We start from the raw sequence: 22428 nt of genomic DNA, 5'->3' as shown, positions 1-22428 counted from the left end.
AAAGAGTTCATTGAAAATCCCAGGCTTACACAAGAGCAATGGAGACCCTAAAGTAGAAATGAACATACTGAAACCATTTATAAGCCAGGTTCCTAATACTAACATTGAGAAGGTGATTTAGAGGAATTCTAACACCGTCCCTCTCATTTCATACTTGAGGTTTTAAATCTACTCTCAAAATATTAAGCTGCTTTTTCCCCCCTCCTCTCCTCCACTAATGTGCCCTCAAACAAAATTAAGTTGCCATTTCCCTTCTTTTCTTTCTCTTCCTTTCCTCATCATCTGTGTGTGTGTGCACGCACATATCCTCTATCCCCAAGACTTGCACAATTTTTGAGAACATTCCAAACTGATGGAGACTGTCTGGGATTTTATTTTGAAAAAGTTATCAAAGCCAAGAAATTGCTGAACTCTTTCTGCAGAGGTATTGCGAAGAAAATTTGTCAAAGGCCACATTTCAGTGGGAGAAACACTTCCATAAATTCTAACTATATCACTTCTGAAAACTCCTAGTAGCGTGATGACAAGTTCAGTCAGAAGCTGAAAATAGGTTTGGCAACAAAATGCCTTGTGAAGAGCAGATCAGAAAGCTTAACTATCCCTCTCTTTGCTTCCACATACTTTGTGCTGCAGTTCTTGTCCTAAACTTCACTGACCCCACAGTGTACGCCACTAGCTGATTTTAAGTAAAGGTTTAAAATGATTCCATCTCTACCCTGTAACCTCCCTCAATCTCAAATTTCAAAATCTAGGAAACAAAAGGCTTGATGGTAATAATTACAACCAGAACATGATAAATGTGGGCTGAAGTATAGAATGAAAACTTACTAGAGAGGTTAACATAAAATATCCAGGCATGCATGTTGTCCATCATGGACAAAAGCGCAGAGCTAATGATGATGACTATATTGAAAAGTGTGAAAAGTAACTGAGAATTTATTAAATATCTTTGTATCGGTTGGAGGCATTATTTTCAGAGCAACCAACATACAAGCAAACTCAAGAAAAAAAATAGATTTATCACATGCAGTTTCACCCCACTTTCAGTGATGGTAAAAAAGAAAAAAGATCCATTTATTGCAAGGCCCTATGATATTTCAGATGCCATTTCTTAAGGGACTCTCTATTATCAATTTTTATATAGTTCAAGGTCAGTCAAATTATCTGAAACACATCACTACTCTTTTTACCACCTCCACTTCTAATTTTATTCAATGGTTATACTAATATTAACTGCAGGTGAATGCAAGAAGTCATAAATTACTTGATATGATTCACTAGAAAAGTTAGTATTTTAGTTAAGAGCATAGATCAGCACATAAAAAGAAACAAAACACTTAAGTACTGACCCAGCATAAGCTAACAGTATAGATTCCCTGAGAGCAGTCAACTCAGAATTACAAGTAAGAATCACTCTGCAAAGACAACCCCAAAGCAGCTGCTCTGGGTGTGAATGTTCTCTTTTAATCCTCAAGTTAATCCTACTTTTAAGTAATCATGTACATATGCATTTTTAAAAAATTAAGTAATCTTTATAAGCACTTCAAAATAGAAAAAAAGAAAAAGAAAATGTAATATATTCTGGGAATTAAGATTTGTTTTTTTCTATTTAGAATAGTAATAGTAACACACAAAAAAAACTGTGGTTTAAAAGATGATCTGTCAATTAATTGTGGTATTGATCTATGACCAAACTAACATATTTTCCTTCCAATCAGTTGTAAGAAGTAAAGCCAGCCTACTATAAAATACATGAAAAAAGCTACAGCAAGCTAGAAGCTGCTCTGAGGAAAGAGTTAAATAACACCTGTGATGTACCAATATTCATAGACTGTTTCAATTACAAACTGAAATAGGCCATTTCAAGATTAAGTGGCACAATAGGCCCCTTAATGCCTAAACAAAAATGGGGACAACCTCATCCATGGTATCACCTTTAAGACCTGTCTTCCTTAACTCAAACTTTCCAATCAATGATCCATTAGCTGCATTCCAGAGATCTCCAGGAACTCGTGCCCTCTGTAAGGTGTTTGACTTCTGGGATCAGCACTTCATCTGCTGATAAAAATATCAATTGGGAAAATTCAGAACTAGGCAAATGCCTGAGATTCTGTGATACCCTGACAGACTGCACATCCCCGATTTGTAGGATGCCTTAAAAGTAAAGCCTCCTATTTATTTCTATGGCAACTACAACAGATACAAAGAGCACAATGACACTATTTGATAGATACCAGGCTCACATGGGCAGGGGCTCCTAACACAAATAGCTCACCCTTTGCATACGGATGTACAGGGCACGTTGTCTGCTAAACTGAAGCCATTTCATAGTCTTAACACCAAACAAATGCCTTGCAGCCTTGGACCCGATACTTGCAACTTTTACAAACACTTCTTCAATATTTAAGTTTCAACTAGCTCCAGTGCTCAGCAGCCCAAGTGTGCAGAGTGATGTAGTTACCAGCTGCCTAGGAAGATGCTCAACGAGAAAGGTGCAAATGAGGGAAATACCACCAAAGTACTCAAAGACACAGAATTCTACACCTCCCTGAAAAATAAGCAGGTTTAACTACAAAATTACAATATTCTTAATTAGCAGATAAGTTTACTGCATAACAAACTCAAAACCTTGCATAAGTGACCAGTGAATACTTATGCAAGAAGAGCACTGCACCAAGGCAGTCAGCCACACACTCAGTGGCCTGGTCCAGGGACATCTGCAGGAAGTGGCTGCAGCAGAGCCTTGATTATCATTATCTGTGTCAGCATGTCAACGGAAAGAGCTTTCTACTTTCCAGTCACTTTTTGAGATTAGCCTTTTTTCTTAAGTGTTTCACTAATTGTTTTTTCTTCATTTGCATCAGCAGGAGACCCAATTATAGCTCTATCTTCAATTTGCAATAACCTCCTTTTTAAATAGCATAAGTCACCTTTTCACCTTTTATTACTAAGATAGCATAAAGGTCTGATAGAGAAATAGTGCGGATCCTAAATTCCATTTTTCAGAAATAGGATTTTCTAATTGTTGGTCACTTTCTGTCATTTAATTTAAATCACATTTACATCCTAACATGACCTAGAAGAAACTATTTCATGGTTTTCTGTATGCAGTTTTAGTCTTTAATATCATCTAAACTACTCCCTATTGTTGCAGATTAAAATCCTCACTCTTCAGCTTCAAAAAAAGAAAAGGAAAAAAAAAACAACTTTCAGCAAGCTTACTCCAGAAATACCATTATCACTGAATCTATTGTCACTCATTGCATTGGAAGTTTTGTTTTTTTAAAGTAAATAAGTAGGCTATCTATCCTTGGGCACGCAGGCTTAACCTTGAAAGCTGCTGTATGAGGCAGACTGATATGTATTGGATACACAGAGCTGAACAAACTGGGGCAGAATTTAGTTGGAGTAAGTTCCCAAGATGCTATTAGTTGTGATTTCAAAGAGACAGCTCTCACTTCCACCTGGCAAATGCAATTATGCAACAGAAGTGAAGTTCAACAAAATAAACAACAGCTCAACCCAGCAATTTCTGGAATGACGTGCACAGTCTACTTTATATGTATTTGAGGAGCAATGACAATAAATCAAAGGAATGTTCTCATACTAAGAACCTGAATCTCCATAAAATCATCCAGTTTTCACTTGAAAATAATCTTATCATCAGTTAACAGAATAGCAAATGTTTTAATATAGCATATGTAAACTGGATTTTAGAAATGTGTTAACAAAAATCAATGTATTATTGAAAGAGAAGAGTTTCGTAAGCTTTGAAGAAAAATGAGCCTCATTGAACCTCAGTAGGACAAACTCTTTAACTCAAGATTAAAAAAACTCACTGTACACACTGAGAAAAGGAAGGTTAAAGAGAGATACAACTGAAATCTTTAAGATGCTGGAGGAACTAGCAGGATAGTGCTCTTCTTGCTTTTCAACAGGCAAACTCTGACAGGTCACTAGCAAGGTTGGTGCTTCTTCACCACAGTAAATGAGTTGATACCTGCAGATAACTTGGCAGCACATTTCTAAAGCAGCACATTATTTTAAACTACTTATGAAAAACAAGGAGTTTCATAGCTAGGATTTGTATTTTCTTATAAAAAGCATAAAGTAGTCCTAATGCTTCCTCATTCTGCCTTTTGATACTCTCAAATGCCTGTATAGCTTTGACTCTACCCCTAACAGTACAAGTTCAAGTCCAAGGGATCAGTCAGAAACCATTTGCAGAGCAGCAGCTGTTGTTCCAAGCTCTGCTTTCCCATTTCTTGGAGGCTGGGATCTTTTCAACAGCTCAGAAGCACTAAGTGCTTCATGCTGCTCTCAGCTGCTTCCTCTTTCTTTGAGCATTTAAGGCAGCTAACCCAGCCTCTACCACTACACAGATCTTGGTGATGTACTTGTGACACAAGCATATGGCTGACAAAGCTTTCTGTAGCAGTTAGGTTTAGATTCTGCTGCACTTTCACACTGTTAGGAGGAAAGCACTACAAACAAAGCACCTATAAATAAGCACATGGTCATAGCAAGAAGAGAAAGATATCGGAAGAAAGAAAAAGTCTTAAAACCTATTTTACTGATGTTTATCCTGTCCACTACAAATCACACCTAAAAATTCCAGCATTAAAATAGTAGCTATAAATACATTTGAGATCATGAAAGCTGAAGTTTTAAATTGATAAAAAAAACAGTGAGCTAAAATCCACAACTGAAGGATAACATCTATCATCCAAGCCCAGGACCTGAACTAGGAACCATACGTGTTCTTATCTGGAGAGATCTGTAATACCTTCTTGTACAGCCCCCACATGTAAAATATTCACTTACTGAGACCTATGGAAAATAATCCTACAGACTGTACTATTAAAAAGCTTCGTTATCTGAGACACATCGGGAAACTGCTCAAAAGAAATAGCTTTACAACTTAAAATCATTAAGTTTGACAATTGCACGTGGGGAGGTGGGAGGTGCTCTTCAGGATTCCCTATTCTGGAACTGTTATCTGTTTTCTTTCCTCTATTCTAGAAGACAAGAAGAAATTTTGCAGGTTCTAGATAAGTGCTACAGTTCCAAAACAACCCCTTCATTTTCTTCACAGAAGGCCAAATACAGGAGCATTTTAATCCAGTATTGCATATACTCTCCTCTCAAAGAGTTTCATTTGTACACATTACATAACTATTACTGGAAATACACCAACATACGTATGCTTTTCTTGTTTTAACTGAATCTCTTGTAATTAGCAATGGGATAAACAGTAGGCATTAAGGAACACAATAGGAACCAGCTTTTCAGCATGATGAACCAAGATACACACTGTATTCCAACCTGAAAACAAATACCATTTTCACAGCCACTCTGAGTACAATTAATAAATAACACTTACCACACGGTGACATGAAGACAGAAGGGGTGAGCACAGCGAAAGCAACACAGGTGGCAGCAGTGAGACAGGGTCTGTCCTCCCATCACAGAGCCACCAAGGAGTACAAAAGGAGAATTAAAAAAAAAACAAAAGGGAAAAAAAAGTTTCTGGGCTCAGGAGCCACACTGATTGATGGGGTACATACACAGCGAATTGCAACACAGGTTATAAACCCGAGAGAGATCCTGGCCTGCTCCACACGCTCAGGTTTTCTTCTCATGCAGCTACCTCTGCCACTTATCTAAATTAACCAGTCAGAAAGACTTCTGCTTGCAACTTTCCACACGTTCAGCACTATTGCCATGAGCGAAGCTGGTCAGAAGAGCAGCACCCACATAGATGGCTGCAGCTGTGCTCCCTCAGCAGCTGAGGAGGCAATGCCAAGGCTGAGGCCTGCACAGTGAGCCCAGGGGGCACCGCCAAGTGCCTTCATTTATGGATGGGCACAGGTGAAATGTGTTAGGCCTTTGGGAAGGGCACAGTCCTACACCTGGTAGATCACACAGGTGGTGAATCAGAAGGTCTGTGGTAGGGTTAGAGCCCAGCTTTCTCAAATCAGGAAAACCAATGTGGAAGATAGATTACAGACTGAAGAAAAAATGATATTAATACAAAAAGAAACAGGTTTAGGATTACTGGTACCCCTACAGCAGCTGTAGTAAAAACAAAGCCCACCTGGCTTCCAAATCGGGATTGGAATCTTCCCCCGTCCCAGTACACCAACACCTTTTCTCAGGCACTGCTACAGAAACCCTGACCGCCCTCCTCCAGAGGTGGGAGCAAAGCAAAATGCCCGCTGACCTGGGTGCCTGCTTCTCAGCATGGTGGCCCTGCCTGCTTTCCAGGCACACACTCTGCGACCCCTGAAGCAAACAAAACCCTGCACCGATGTTTGAGGAGAATAATCCCATTCACCAGCTTGAAAAGAGGGCCTCACATCTGAGGCCACGGTCTTCCTCACCAGACTGCAAGCCTCCCCTGCTACAGGGGGTGGACCCAGAGCCAAACCACTCAACGCTGCTGCAGGAATGTACTAATAGCACTGCTGTGTTTTTTTTTTTATCACAAATGCCAAAAACCTAAGCATTTTGGAAATTACAATATTTAGAGGAAAGAGTTGCATTTTTCTTTGGCCAAATTATGTGCCAAATTTGAAACAAATGCGTGGATACATTCATCTACTCCAAACCTGTAGTCTTTAGGTGAAATTATTTTGAGTCACAAGTCGAGATAGATGTTCCTGTCTGCAGCACACTAGTCAAATAATAACTTAATAATAAGGTAGTATATATTTGGTTACTTACAGGAAGTATATTTGGAACTACACACATACATAAGACAGCATGTTGCCAATGGAGAATCCCTCTACACTCACAGGTCTGCATTTCGAGAAAAGACCATTCCCAAGTCATCCCTACTGATGTACTCTGGCGTAAGGGGCAGTGAAATCCCAGATGTTTTGTGTTTCCAAAAGGTTTCCAACTTGCGAAACTTGGAAATAAATGCGGGAACAAATGAACAGTTCACCATGACTAGTTCTCCAGGATATGCTGCATTGGATCATTGGATTTACATGACTCAATTCCTAGGTGCACGCAGAAGCATCACTTTTCCTGCATCAGACAATACCACACACATGCAGACAGCATTTGCTGAGGATTTCAGGACAGTGTTCTGGGTCATGGGACTTGCTGGAAATACATGCTCAATTTTTTTCTATTTCAGGATAAATGGGATAAATGGAGCTGCATTATAGCCCCAGACCTTATTTATCAGTCTTCAAAACCACTATCCCAGGATGTCTATCTCTTGCTTTAAATAGCTAGCACATCCGAAATGCCAGCAGGCAATAGCTACAGAATGCTGCCAAACACACAAGTACAACATGATGTCTAAACAAAAAAACCCAGGTCTATAAGATGAAATCCTAAACATGATGCTGTCATTCTTTTACTCTTTATCTGAGATTTAGCAGGTGTGCCATCCTTTTTTTTCTTTTTTTAAACAGGTGGAAAATGTCATCTTGTCATGAGAGATTTGATGTAAAATACTCCAGCACTCCACTGCAGTGGTTTATATATCTCAATGTTCATCACATAACAATGGGATACAATAGCTTTTTTTGTTCTCTGAACCATAATTTAGTTTGTCAGCTACTGGCAAATATATTTCAGTGTTGCACCCCGCAAACATGTAAAAATATCAAATGAATTGTATTGCTAATAATATGGTTGTAAGTCATTCATGGCAATTAAACTTGCATTACAATTAAATCTCTCCTGACCATAATGATGTTCCTGTTATGCCATTTTATTACTGCACAGTGAAAAGTACAAATAAATGTATACCCAGCAAGAAAATGTAATGAGCAATGCTTGCTTGTTTTAAGTGCTTTTAAACACTGTCCTTTGGAAATGTAAGCTAGCATAAAAATAACAGTGATATAAAGATTTCACACAAAAATAAACCAAAACTTGTTTTTTTAACTTGTTTATTTTTCTCACTAACTTGCATGCTCACTGATTTCCATTTATATTTTAGAACTAGATGTTTCATCTTATTGATATTTTGAGACTGGGCAGTAGATTTTAACTGTCACTTCTCAGTTGAGAATCAATGAAATCATAGTGCTATCAGAATAGCATACCTGAATTCTCATTCCCATCAGGCAACACCGCTTTGCAAGTGTTACTAAATACTCTTGGCTTTATCTTAATAACCTACTCTTAATAACCTACTCTTTTCCTTTAATATAATAGATTGTCTATGCTATTAAAAAAAAAAAACAAAACAAAACAGAAAAAGGGTAAAAAGTAAATAAACCAGCAAGATTTTGAGACTAACACTCCATTTCAGGTGGTAACATAAGAACTACAATTCATTTCTCTGGATCTAATACCAAGCATTAATTTCCAGTACTTCTGGTACTGGATATGCAGAAATTTCTGGCTAGCTTGCATTTAAGGAGGAGGCAAAAGTTATTTTTTGAAGACCTAAAGCCAATTATTTTGTTTTGCCCTGGAGTTCTAATGCACTTTAACCCCATGTTTTGAAAAGATGAATTCAAACCAAAATAAGCAGAGACAAGGAATACCAGAATGATGGAGGAGCTATTGGAGAAAATAAAACCTTTGGAATGCTTATTCTTAGCAAATCTAGGGCTAAGAGCGTATTATTTATAAAGGGCAGTCATATCTGACTGGAAAAATGAAACCAAACCCTACCAATCCCAGACTTTAAAGATGGAGCTGGAGTCAGTTATGAAATGAGCTAAGAAGCAGCGTCTGCTAGTTACTGCCAGCAGGTAGAGATATTGCCCCACAAGGTTTGTTGTAGTTCTGTATTTGTCCCTTACCGTGACAGTGGAGAGCTGAGTGATGAAGTGGACGCAGTGGGTAGTGGAGAGGACTGAGTCAGAGCACAGTTTCAAAGTGAGCTGCCTCTGCAGGGCAACAGCTAGATGATGGCTCACCACTCAGGTGTGGGCTTCAAGCAAAACATACTCCTTTTCCCTAAATTGCATTAATTACCTTGCAGGGAACATCAGATAGTCATTAAAGCACAGTGGTAGGAGTCATAAGGTTGGATTCTCTCTTAACACTTTCAGAGCTCTATTGTGTTGTTCTGACTTTTTTTTAAATCTACATCTGTAACACTGAAAATAATTTTTTGCTGTCTCTCGCAAGGGAGCTAACAGGTAACTGATGGATTATCAGAATTAGTTTTCAAAAAATCTCCATCTATGTCTGTAGATATCCAAACATATTTAATATCTGGCCTTAGAGCCATCCAGGTTGATAAAAGTGGCAAGGCAAGTGTTGCAGAGGTACAAAGTATTATCTCGGTTATTAAGTATACAGGTTTCCTTGGATACAAGTCAGGCTACACCACCATTTCATCATTGGGTATTTTTTTTTTTTAACTATATGCTAATAGGCTTTTGCAAATCAATTAATGAAGGAATTGGACATACTAAGAGAATTACTTGAATGATGCCTGAAGGATTACTGCTTTTTAACTTCATTTGCTTGAAAAATTGAAAGTATGAACAAATTGTCCAGGTATGCATCTGATTCTTTAAATTGGGAGGAAAAAAAAAAAAAGAAAAGAAAAAAAACCCTTTTGTGTGGTAAAGAAACAAGGAGAGTCACCAGAGAGCTTTTCAGCATTCCATGTTATTCCTGTTGCTAAGGAACCTTTCCTTCATCTGAGCTCAGTAAGGCATCCTCAGTAATTCTTCCATAGAAGGACGGCATTATGGATCCGTGTCAGAAAAATCAGCTAACAATAAACCAGAAAACTAGTCACTGAAATGTTTCAGCAGGAGAGTTCCCGATTTCTTTTACAAAGCCAAGGATGATTTGCAGCAGGGAGGAGCAGGGAGGAACTATTGCAAGGCGGTATGACTCCTAGTCTTGACAGAATTTCCCACAAGAGGCAAATGTAAAGAAACTAGAATAAAGCTAATCACTTGGCTTGCATTGCATAGCCTTTCTCCCATTAGCTTACCTGTTCCTGCTCAATTGTCCTTTCTAAAAGACAAAACAAAAATCTCCCTCTGAAAAAGACTAGCACGTTCTATATTACCATCTCTATTTGTGACACTTTAAAGGGAGCAGGAAAGAAATCACAAAAATGTCTGCATCCTAGTAGATTTCATTGTCAGTTGCATGTGTTTATTTTCAATCCATTGTACACACACCACCATGACTTTAAATAAGAGTATTCACTAAACAAGGTAGCACTTACCATGAGAAAAAGAGCAGAGTCTTATACTGTAAGATTTCTTATTCTTATCCAGAAAACGTTTACCTACTTTAGCTACGTAAGTCTTAAAATGCAAGCTACCAGCTCTTTAGTATGAAGCAAATAATATAAAGATATTGCGTGTCTTTGGTGGACTTCGGCCTCACAATCCTGCTGTGTTTCACGCTGCAATGAGGAAGAAGAGCAGCACTGCATATATCTCTTCCTACACACACAAGTTCTGCTGGAGGTGGAGACCACCAGGCATTTTGCCACAGCTCCATTAATAAACAGTGCAAGAAATGGGGTTCATATAGGTTACCAACCTCTGACATACCTATTACTTTATCCTGTCCATTCTCTCTGATAGTCATTAATGACCTTATGCTCCAAGCTTTTGTCTAATTGCTTTTTAAAGCCACCTGCACTTTTCCTAATGTTAAAATATGCACATTACTCCTGGTAGCGTTGCTCTCATAGAAAATGTGATACAGGAGACACTAAACCAAATTTTTATTTCCTGTAAGCTTACTTACAGTAAACATGAGAAAAAGGAAAGACTATGAAACCCTTCTTCCCTGAAGGGATGTAGTGGTTGCCTTACACTATGCATTCTGCAATATGCACTTGAAAAATACTCTGCCTCCTGAAAAGGAGATGGATCTTTGTATGATTTACTGTAACTCTGTGGCATGTCTCTGCTCTAAGGAAATTTCTGGTCAAGCGCCCATCAAATCTGCAAAACTAGAGTTTGTTTTTTCCTTTGAAGTCTCTTCTTTTGGCATACAATTCCTATCTGTTTCAGAACTGAGATTAATTCAATCTTCACCAGATATAGTTGCCTCCTATTTTTCCTCTCATCCCAGCAGATACATAACCCTAATGCCTGCAGAACTGGTTTTGTTTTCTGATCCGGATGGGATCATGGAATGCAACTTAGGAAAAGACATAAAATGACCTTTTCAGTGGCATACTTTCTGAAGAGATTTTATTTTCTTTATAAAAAGGATCTTAATAATTTTAATTTCCTATTCTAATACTTCTTTCTCCAAGATGGCAATGTTTTCTATTGCATGATGTTGCTGCTGAAATACACATCCCATTAACATCAACAACTGTACCTTGGCTAACAATTATATGTAATTTACACATGTACAATTCATAAGTATATTCTATATATTCAGTTTAGTAAATATTTCAGACCAAACTTTCATGTTTTCAAGCCATAAGACATTTCTTGTTTCTTCTTCATTTTCTGGTTGAGAGTTCATGAAACATCTCCAGCACCAGTGTATGACTTTCTATACCAGCCTGTCAAGTGTGACTACAACATCCCTTCTCTGGAAGCTCCCAAATCAAGTCTTAGCTGTGCAATCTACAATTGCTTATACATAAAAGCTGTGTGCTGAAATAGAGCAAACCTGTAAGCAATTCCCTCCTCCCAACAAACTGAGAACCTCAAAGGGATACCATTTCTTTACAGATGGCTTAGGTTATGCTCACAAGACCTTAGCTTTCATCTTGTTAGCAGTGAATCTGAAGGAATGGAAGACACTGAAGTATTGTATACGTCTGGAATATGAAAGATGCATTCTGTGTTGCTTCTTTGATGTTTCAAGAAAGAAAACTGAAAGAACATAAATGCAATATCATTAAAAAAAACATTACTAATCCAGAAGGGATCAAGAGACTGATTTAAATTTTTTGCTCAACACTAGTTCAAACTAGGATTTGTAATCTGTTGAGGAAACCATCATATATAATGGGCTTCAAGATGACAATGAATTCTACAATTTCTTGAATGAAATATGGATGACAGTTTGTTCCACAATTGTGAAATAACTTGAAGTGACAGTTGCTGGTTAGAAGAAAAAAAAAAAAAGCCAAGTGATATGGTGAAGATACACCAAATATGGAAGATAATGAGGCATGAAATAAATGGAGAAGAACTGAGCAAAATACTGGAAAGTAGAAGTGCAGAAAACAGTTTGACCCACCAGTGAGCCCAGTCCTATTTCTATGGAAATGAGCTCATTACTGCTAATTTTTTTTAAGCTCCTAGTTGATTTGTGAAGTGCTTTTTGAATCTGATAAGGGCTTTATGAATCACTGGGAGAAGAAAAAAAAAACACAATTTGAACAAAATATCCAAAGTCAAATGATTACCAACTCCCATAGATTAATCAGCTGTCTGAGCACTTTATGTAATAGAGAATGCACTAGCAGAGCCTGCTTTCTCCTTTGGTACGATAAGTCTATCATGGTTCATTCTGCAAAGAAAAGGGATCATGCTTCTGAAATGTAATTCTGGATGGTTACTCCATCCAAGAGTCTGTATTAAACAGGAAAGCCACCTTTGATTTTTTTCCCCTGCTGTTTCCATGTTTGAACTGTGTTAAAAATCAGCATCGTGAGAATTGGCCATAGAATTGCTTCTCATTCCTGAGAAATAAGAGCATCTCTGGTATTCACACAAACGGTGCTCACGCATTTGTAACCAAGTCAGCATTGGCCGTAGGCACTCCTAAGCAGGAAAGGGAAATGCCTGAGGGCCAAAACATTGGTTCTTCTTAAACTTTCAGGATGCTAAAATAAAAAAAAATCAAACACAAAAATGTATTTAAATGGCCAGTGAGCTTTATTTATTTTATAAAAGCATCTATTTTTCTAATGCCAGCAGACAGGAACAGAGTACATGTCTGTGATGGCCTGGGTTTTTAAATGAACAATGCTGACTGACTTTACATGTTGTACAAAAATCATCTGCACTGAACGCCTTGTTATTAATTCCCTAAACACTTCAAAAAGAACGCCGTGGGCAAATTCTACAACTCTGCTAATTTACCTTGTACTAATTTTCAAGGTGTGTGTAGGTCACTAGCATTCTCCCGCATGCATCTTGTAACAATGCACTCTCTAGAAATTACATGCAATAAATCTAATCCTATTGCACATAATTACGTAGCATCTCTTTTCCAAAATCTTTCACATTTAAAAACGGCTCTATATATCATACTGCAAAACGTGACAAACAGAACAAACAACTCGTCCTCATCAGATATGCACTGGCCTTACTATCCTGCAAATGTGCACTCTTCAGTTATAGGACTCAGCACTGTTAATTGCAAAGAATCGCTAATTGACATTTAAGTGACAAGTATTTGGATTGGCTTTTAAAAAACGTTCTATAAAGATGGATGGACATAAACACACAGCACTCGACAGTTGTGAAGGACCTTAAATGATTTTCATTACATGAGCAACAGGAGCTTGAGAGATGAATTTCATGATAAATTACATGAGGAATTACACTGGTGTATGTAAGAAATGACTTGGCATGTATGACTTCACGGAATTGGCAGATTTATACTTATTTTTAGAGAACTCAAATTCAGCATTAATTTTGGAAGTTTGTGTGCTCTGCTTATGCAGCACAACGTGAAGGTTCAAAAGTACTCTCATATATTTGAGACCTTACACTCTCTAGTTTTTTTAATGCATCTTAATTTTTCACATTATTGACATCTCCTTTTATATCCTATTGTCCTCTAGGGAAATCTACAAAACAGTTTATCATTTAAGATTTAGTATTTTCTCTTTATTTATTTTCACCTATATTTGAGAATAATGATATTTCTGCTTATTCAGTTCTAAATTCAGGGTGATTAAACCCTCTCCAAAACTAAATATCCATAAAATATAGATTAGCAAGAGCAGAACTTCCTTATGCTAGCACAGACATAGACCAACACATAATTGCCATTCCAAAATTTAAAAGACAGGCAAAGCACAGGAAAAAGATAAAAAGCAGAAGTATCTCATCAGTGCTGCCAGTTAGGCACAGGAGGAAAAAAGCCAACTACATTTTGTTTGAGTTATTATCCTGCATATCCCTATATGTAGTTATTGTGATAGAGACTGAGAGAATATAAAGAAAAAAATTCAAAAAGTGATCACTGAAATCATTGTAAAGAGAGGAGATCCCTGGATGGAGAAAGAGTCTGAGGAAGAAATACTCAACAGAAGACAGCTGGAAGCAGCAGTAAGCCAGCAAAAGGGAGAATGGTCACAGCAAAGCAGAAAGTATTGCAGATACATCTCCTGCGAGGCGGTGCTCTCTCTTTCCATTTCTACTCTCTCTCACAGCTGTGCTTCCTAGCTCCAGACAGACACATCTGTGCAAAGTTCACTTACCAGTTTGATTTGCAGATTGCACAAATGCTATTTGAAGGACAAAGGTTACTTTTCAAAATTATTTATAGTTCCTTTCCTTATTGAAGTTAATGTTGGTTATTTTATCTAATTTTGTTTTAAGGCCAAGAATTACTTAATGCATAACATTTCAGTTCGGTGACTTTGTATAACACAAGCAGCTCACTCATTACTATGGAAAGACAGTCCGGTTCTGCTACAGAAATTTCACCAACAGAAATCTGCTTTACAGAATCCCATTCAGTAAATGGAAGTACAGGATCCAAACGATTTCTGCAAGACTAGAGTCTTTTTTCTCCAGAATTCTAAGTAGTTGTATTTCCTTATTTGTCTGCACTTTCCCACCAGTATTAGGTTATTACTTTGCCTTTTTCAACCAACTATCATTTGCCTGGGTGTGCATACCATTTTTTCCCATTTTGGTTTCAGTATTTTAAAAATATTAAATTATCCAAAAATACATTAAAAGGAAAATGCTTTTGCTTTCTCCTAGTTAAAGCAATCGTATAGAAATGTGCATGGATCATAATACTTTGTCCTTTCGCCTCAGGCAAGAATCCATACTGGAGACAAGCTCATATGGGAAGCTGAGCTCAGACCCAACAAATGATAAAGCTGGCTGTGACACGGGCTGAGACTGAAATTCTCATTTATCTCCCAACAGTGGCAATTAATTTCCATGAAGGGGAAACAAAATTGCCATAGTGCAGATGTCTAAACTCACTCTTTCTTGATTGCAACAGATATTCTCTAGTACTATGATTTATCAATAAACATCTAGCTGGCTTCATGGCACTAATTTTGCTTATTTAGAGCTATTAGGTGACAATAAGAAACTGATAGACTAAATTGCTTTCTAATACCTGTTTTATAGTTAAGCAACCATTTTAGATATACTTCATGGCTATATTGAAAGAGAGATGATAGATAAATAATGCAATCTTTGTATAAAAATGTAGTTTGTGTTATGAATGTGTTTGATAGCTCTACCAGCACAGATTTCAGTAAAGGAATTTTGATTGCTGCAAAAAATCATAAAAAAAAAATAAATCCATTGCTACATTAATGTGACACAGAACAATGATATAGCTGCTTATTTCCATTGCTAGACAAGAAGACACTGCTTAGTTATGGATAAAGAGAAGCTGCAATGATTGGCCCATCCACAACATTCAATAATACTTCATATTATACAACAAACCAGAAACTCTTTATTAAAAGAAAGATTTTCAGAGATGCCTCAATGGTGTTACCTTGTTGTATGTATGGAGCATATTATTCTTCCACAGTTCCTGTTTTCCCCCAAGGACAGTTACATTCACGTTTACATTAAAAAAATCATAGCACAACCCATTGCAAGTCAATATAAAAACGCTAAAAAAATAATGCTATTGATCCAAATACACAGGCCTGATAGAGGTAGTGCTCTGAGTGACTACAAAGACTAAGCAAGCCAGTGCTCAAGACTTTCCTTTTTCTAATTGTATTTCGCTTTCTTTTTCCTCGGGAACAACAACAACAGCAAACAAAAAGAACTGTCCCTTCATGTCTACACGTCCTTTCCTTTTGTGGATTAAAAAGCTCTACTGTAGGATATTTATACTTCTTAAACAACTGTGCTGCATTAACAGCATTTCCACAAAACCTTTTTTTTTTCCATAATACTGATTAACAGCAGAAATATCTAGAAAATTTTAAACATATGTTTTACTTTTCGTCATATTAATGTTGACAGATCTCCTTTATCAGTACTTTAATTAACAGCAGGTAAGGGAGGCAAAGTGAATCTGACATGCTATTACTTCTACTTGATTTGAAGTCTGCTTGAGAGACTTTCTCTCAACTCCTAGTAGAAATTGTCTTATCTCATGCATTCCCAGGATTACTGTTTCATGTAAATGTCATTTTTGCTGTCCAAAACATTAAAAAAACCCACACCAGTGCAATATAACTACTGTCTCTTTCTGAGAGACATGAGGGAAGCTGTATGCTTTTGATCAGAGACAAGATCCTGACTTCAAAGTAACACCTCATCTGTAAATATATTACACAGTACTCTTAGTAAAGAAGGGGGACTCCTTGATTTCAGATAACCTAAGGCTAAGATTGTGAGATTTGCCCACATTCTTGGAGTTTTAATTTTGCTGCTCTGAATATTCACAGAAAATTAGGCAAAAAGATATTACAGATCCTGGGTTCCTGTCTTACAGATTGTAGTCCAATACTTCATTGAAATAGGACCCCAGTTATCCCACCTTGAGAGAAAAATGCAGAAAAGTTACAAATTTCAGAAGCATCAGAGACTTTTTAAAAATTGTATTCTTCCTTCCAGTGATAGAAAGCAGTCAGTATATGTTCTACCACTACAAATGTTCTACCACTAATTTAATTGGCATCTTCTAATATTTTTCTATATCACTTTCAGTGACATTTTAACAATTCTTTCCTTTCATTGCCACGTTATAGAAAAGCAAAATAAAGTCCAAGTTATCTTCATCTACTCAAAGTCCATAGGGGAAAAGCATCAGGTTATTACATAATATGCTAAGCAGCACAGAGTGCGGTGGCATCAATCATGAAAATAATATTAACTATTTAAGAGCCAGCTACAATGCTCGTATTTGTGCATACCAAGATAGTTTTGAATGAGAACAGAGGAGTCAGGTTTACCATCAACTGACAGTAAAGTGTGCAGTAACCTGAAGACTTTCGTCTTCAGGTATAGTCAACAGAAAACAGCCTACAACACTGAGATCTGTGATACTTCTCCACACAAATAGTTCTTTTCTGATCTACTCATACTTTATAGTTTAATTACATCTCTTGTTAATTAAAAAAATGTCCACCTATCTGAAATCTTTAAAATGTTTTACAGGATTTAAAATTTTGAGGTATTTTAAAGTGTTTTTTCGTTTTACTGAAGCCTCTCAACAGCTGGAAAACTGAAATTTCTGTTTACCTGTAGTGAACTGTAAAAGTTGTTACTTCTCATTGAGGATTAAAACCTCTTGAAAGTCCAGGACTCTTACTAAGCTGAAGCAAGTCTTTGTCTCTCCCTTATCTACTGCTTTGTTGTGCGTCTTCTCATTTCTGCTAAATGTATTCAGTGCAGTAAATACACAGCAAGAAAAATGCAGAGTTCTTTCTATGGATCTGAAAGGGTTCAGCTCCTCCTGGGTCTCCACACTAGCATTACTGAGCAAAACATACTCCTCACCGAGAAATTCAGCATTTCCCAACCTCGTTGCATCACAAGTAAATGCCTGTTTTTGGCAGTGCTAACCATGTATGTCTGAGCATGAACTAGTGTCCAATCAAGACTGTTCCAGCAAGAGACCCATGGTGAACTTGGCCCAATTTCCCATCCTTTCTGTACCAGCACTGCTAACCTAAAGTAAAACTTTCCTAAAGGTGAAAATACACACTGTATTTTCTTATGTTCAAGTTCTGAAGGAGACTAACAGCCATGGAACAAGATAACACACGCCAGAAAGCCCTACAACGTTTTTATAGAATGTGAGCCTACAAAGATGTTCATCATTTTCACAGAACCAGATGAGACACTGTTCAGGATCTGTGCTGTAAAGACCTGACAGTCGTTGTTTGTGCCATTAGCACAGAACACATATACCTGAATACCATATACATGCTTGGTTGCACTCTGCCATCTCCATACTACTCTCTTGCAGTGAAACTCCCACAACTTCTTGACAGGTGAAAAATTAAACAGTGTAGCAGGCATAAAGGGAATTTGCAGTTTGTACAAGCCAAGACTAAACTGAAAAGCTAAAGGCATACCTGGAAACACTTTTAAAATATATAAAATTCATGAACACTTTTCAGTTTGCAGCTCAGACATAAATATGTGTAATGAGCATATAACAGACATCTCACCTCTCCAGCATGGATATATATCTGCTGCTTCACTCTCCCTTGGAAGCAGAGTGATTTAATGTGCTTTACTTGGTAAGTTGCCCTCAAGCAAAATAAATTTGATTTCTACTGCAATCAAAAGAATCTGAACAAAATCACCTATCAACTCTCCCCTAGGTTCATCTATCCAAAAGTCCACTGCAATCTTTATTCTCAATAAATAGAAAAATTAACAGCATTTGTTTGAAGCAATTTTTATGGCTCTCTGAAGGATAAGTGTGAAGGCCGGTCTTGGACGTCCACATCCTTCACAAGCATCTTATTTCCTGAGTCCATGGTTATATTTAACTTCTTGTGAATAAGTTGCTTTCGCAGTTACACTTTTTTGCACCAGAGGAAAGGTCTGGAAAGCAAAGAAAAGATCAGGGAGTCTCTGTATCCCCTAAAAGTATGCCCTGCACTAGTCATTGTCAGAAAATTCTGAATGGATTGTCCTCCAAATAAACAAGAAAAAAAGAGCAGCAATGGGCTACAGAAAAAAAAAAAAAAAAAAAAAAAAAATCAGCTTTTGAACAACACATGTTTAATTCAAAATCTGCAGGTGATTTTTTAAATAATTGCTCAGGCACATTTGTAGGCCCAATCTTGGTGATCGTTCAGCTGTAGTGTGGAAGTGCAGAGGTGCTAGACATTCTTAATTTCCCTTCCCTTGTACTACAGATCACTGCTTCATGAATTACATATAAAGCAGGAAAATCATTGCAGAACACATCCTTTGCTCGACAAAATATGTTTTTGACTCATCCTACTCCTCACACGATAGTCAAACCATCCAATCCCTGTTTTGTCACATCATTTATTAAACAATGGAATCTGAATTTTTTCAAGAAAGAGAAATTGAAAACTACATTCCTTTATTCAGAAGTGTGTTAATTTGTGTAAGCAGAACGGACACATTTATTAATTCACCATAATCGAGTCATGTGACTACGATTTTTTAGTAGTCATCAGGGAGGAAGACTGTCTAGCAATCACTGAATGCTTGCACCGAACAGGTTATGATCAACCTGTCATAGTGTTAAAATGACACAAATCAAAGGCATCTTGATTAATATTTGATAGTGAAATTAAAAGTCCCTGTTGCTAAATTTGTAGCCAATTTTTTTAGAAAACTCATAACAAGGTGCTCAGAGAGTATTCAGCCAGCAAACAATTCACACTTCTAGCTCAATTTCAGCAAACTTTAAACTTCAGGACGTACCATCAGATATTTTGCTCCGGAATGAGGGAGACTTAGATATCCATTCAGATCACGTTGTGCATGCAGCTGGTTGAGGGTGGTGCCCAGCAATGAAAAAAGGAATCTGAACCTGAAATTCTGAACTAGGACTCTTAACAATCTGGTGTCTGACAGTGAATAGAAATAGGTGTCATGAAGATCATGAAGGAAATGTGTTTCAGCTAAGGCCCTCAGACTTCCAGATCCTCATCCACAAGAAAAATATACCCTGAAGTCTGGAAACCATTCTGGATGTGCAGAAGCTGGCCGCAGAGAAGCCTGTGAAAGGTGAATGCAGTCAACTCTGTTTCAAGCTTAGGGAGCTAGGGTGTTTTTTTGTTGTTTTAGTATCTATTCTTTTATATGTTCCTCCTATTAAATTATTAGCAATTCCACACAATGTTGAAAATCATAATGAAAACCTTTCCAAAATAAATTCTCCCCAGAATGCACTTCTCAAAGTTTGGGATCCCTCCTTTAAAGATACAGTGCTGGAAATACAAGGTCACTGACTTGCTCCCTAATTGCACATTCAAGAATCAGGCTTCCTTTGCTTAGGAACTCAGTACTGATGAAGTAATTTTCCTCTCCTCTCCAACACCTCATAATCCACCTCATTGTAACAATGAAACAAGAACATACCTGACATTTTCTACAAGTATTCGTATTCTGCATCTGTTTTCATACAATATTTTACCCCTAATTTGGGTAACAGTTTGGCTTAATTGTGCAAAATTATCAGCAGGCCATCTTTTGCTTGAAATCGTTTTCCTCTCCACCATCATTTTTACAGGCAGCTCAGCAGATAATTTTATGCTACTGCAGTCACACAAGGCAGATTCTAATATTGATCTGAATTTTTCAGTTGAATATGATTTGCATTCTTAGCCTGATCTATTTTTCTTTCTTCCCATAGAACATGATTTACATTCTTATGTCTGGCTGCTTCATTTTAAAGCCATCTTGAAGAAGTCTTTTTCTAATCATCCTTCTAAATTCATATGGGAATAACTCTTCGTACCAATGCTTAGGAGAGGAAAATCTCAAATAAACTGATGCTATTCTTGCAGACTATAATGACTGGAAACTGTATTTGTTGATGGAAATTAGAGACTTTTTTATAGCTTACTAATAATCTAGCTCTGGGACAGCTAATTACTCGGGATTGTCATGTCTGAATACTGAGGAAACGCATTCAATCTTCCGGCTAGTCTAAACAGGGAAAAAAAGCAACAGCAAAATCGCCCAAAGATCACCCTTATGCTCTACCAGTCTACTGCAGGAAAACTTGTTTTGCATAAAGCAAAGGAGATACATTTTCCTCAGACTAAACACAGGTGGGTCAGGGAAAATGAATTTCCCTGTAACCATGGTCTATTCCTACTTGGCCTTTCCTACTCACCCTACATTTGTCAGAGGGAACACTCATTCACATGCATGGAGGTGGCTTCATACCACTGGCTTCAAGGTTAGCTTCTCTTTCATGAGACACAGAATTGCATCACTCAGCTAAACACAAATTATTACAAGCTATTATCAAAACAAAGGGAGAAATAATAAAAATCAAGGTGTTTCATTCTCATTAATTTTGCCCAAGTTATAAGTACATGTGAGACAAGAACTGAGGCTGTTGTAACCCCAAAGTAACATTCAACTTTTAAAATATTGTTCTTATTTGGCTGAGGTATCCTCAAATCCAGAGTGTTTGCCTAAATCAGCCCCTTTTCTTGCAGAACATGCCCTCCACCACAAAATGTAGCATATGCATTTCAGAAGTATTTCCTAATAAGAGGGAAATACACTGGGGCATTTACAGGTCAATTATTAATGCCGTGAAAAAAAACATCACACAATGCATGGTGTTGAGAATTTAGTCAATCACTAGAATTAACTAGCTGATCTTACACAACATTGCAATCTGAAAATTAAACATTTGATCTAAATTGCATTTACCTGAGCCATAATTAATCAGGCTTCATAACTTATTAAGCTTTGTATTTGCCCAAATAGAGCTGAAGCCCAAAGCTAATAGCTTAGTCACCTTACACTTCATATACAGTAGCTTAAGAAATATTAAAAAAAAAAAAACTTCAGAGACTGATTCAGATCTTTGGTGAGACAAAAAGCCCTCTAGTGAGGACTAAAGCAGAGGTGTCTGTCTCTTCACTGACTGAATACTGAGGGGAGGACAGCGAGGTTCCTAACCTACACAGTCAGAAGAGATGAATCTTTGCCAAATTGGGCTTTTTAATCTATAGCACACATTACATCACAACTTCATTAATGTTCTCATCAATATGCTCAGAGATTGCTGCAGAGTCACAGTACACACAGACTGAACGTACGTTCAATGGAGTACACCTTTTTCTTGGCAAAGGGGGTAAGAAAAAAGATATGCAGAACAATTTTGGCTAAAATTGCATTATATAATTCTACGGACTGTTTCATATATGATTTTTTATATTATTGTTGTTCTAATTATTAATACATTTCTTTGTTGCTGTTGTGCTTTTAGACCCACATTTTTGCTTACCAGTCTCAGTACTTCCAAAGCACACTAATTTTTTTAATTTTATATTTTGCGACGTTTGCTTTCCTCATTATTTTAAAGTGCGAAATAATTATTCTGTTCTTCTGGCTATCATCATACAAGTAATGGGCTGCTTTTCTACAAAGGTCAGTCCTTTGAACTGCGTGGTACAATCATGGGAATAGAAATGAGGTACACCGGCTATCCTGATTTCTCAGTCTCAAGAAATAGCATATTTCAGAAAAATTTTTCAAACTGTTAATTAGATTACCTGAGAGATTTAATCCTCTAAAATACTGATTGCTCCTCCGTGCTCCTGCCTTATACTCTGTATTACTGCATTAGTACCTTTAACATTCAGCATCC

The 22428-nt window shown here is 37.2% G+C and overlaps 1 protein-coding gene across 6 annotated transcripts in view; it reads right to left on the bottom strand.

The window, feature by feature from the left end:
* CDH11 (cadherin 11) overlaps positions 1-22428 on the bottom strand; it is a 742884-nt gene that overhangs the window by 427110 nt on the left and 293346 nt on the right. Inside the window, exon 1 of one of the 6 annotated variants that reach the window (XM_090149363.1) lies at positions 5384-5463. The exons of the other annotated variants lie outside the window; for them this stretch is intronic. The gene's annotated coding sequence lies outside the window, so the exon portion shown is untranslated. Of the gene's footprint in view, positions 1-5383; positions 5464-22428 lie in introns of those variants that run through there. 6 annotated transcript variants of the gene reach the window in all.

The sequence above is a fragment of the Phasianus colchicus genome, chromosome 13 (assembly GCF_987193195.1).
Source record: "Phasianus colchicus chromosome 13, bPhaCol1.hap1.1, whole genome shotgun sequence".
NCBI lineage: Eukaryota > Metazoa > Chordata > Aves > Galliformes > Phasianidae > Phasianus > Phasianus colchicus.
This window is presented reverse-complemented; position numbering and strand designations above follow the sequence as displayed.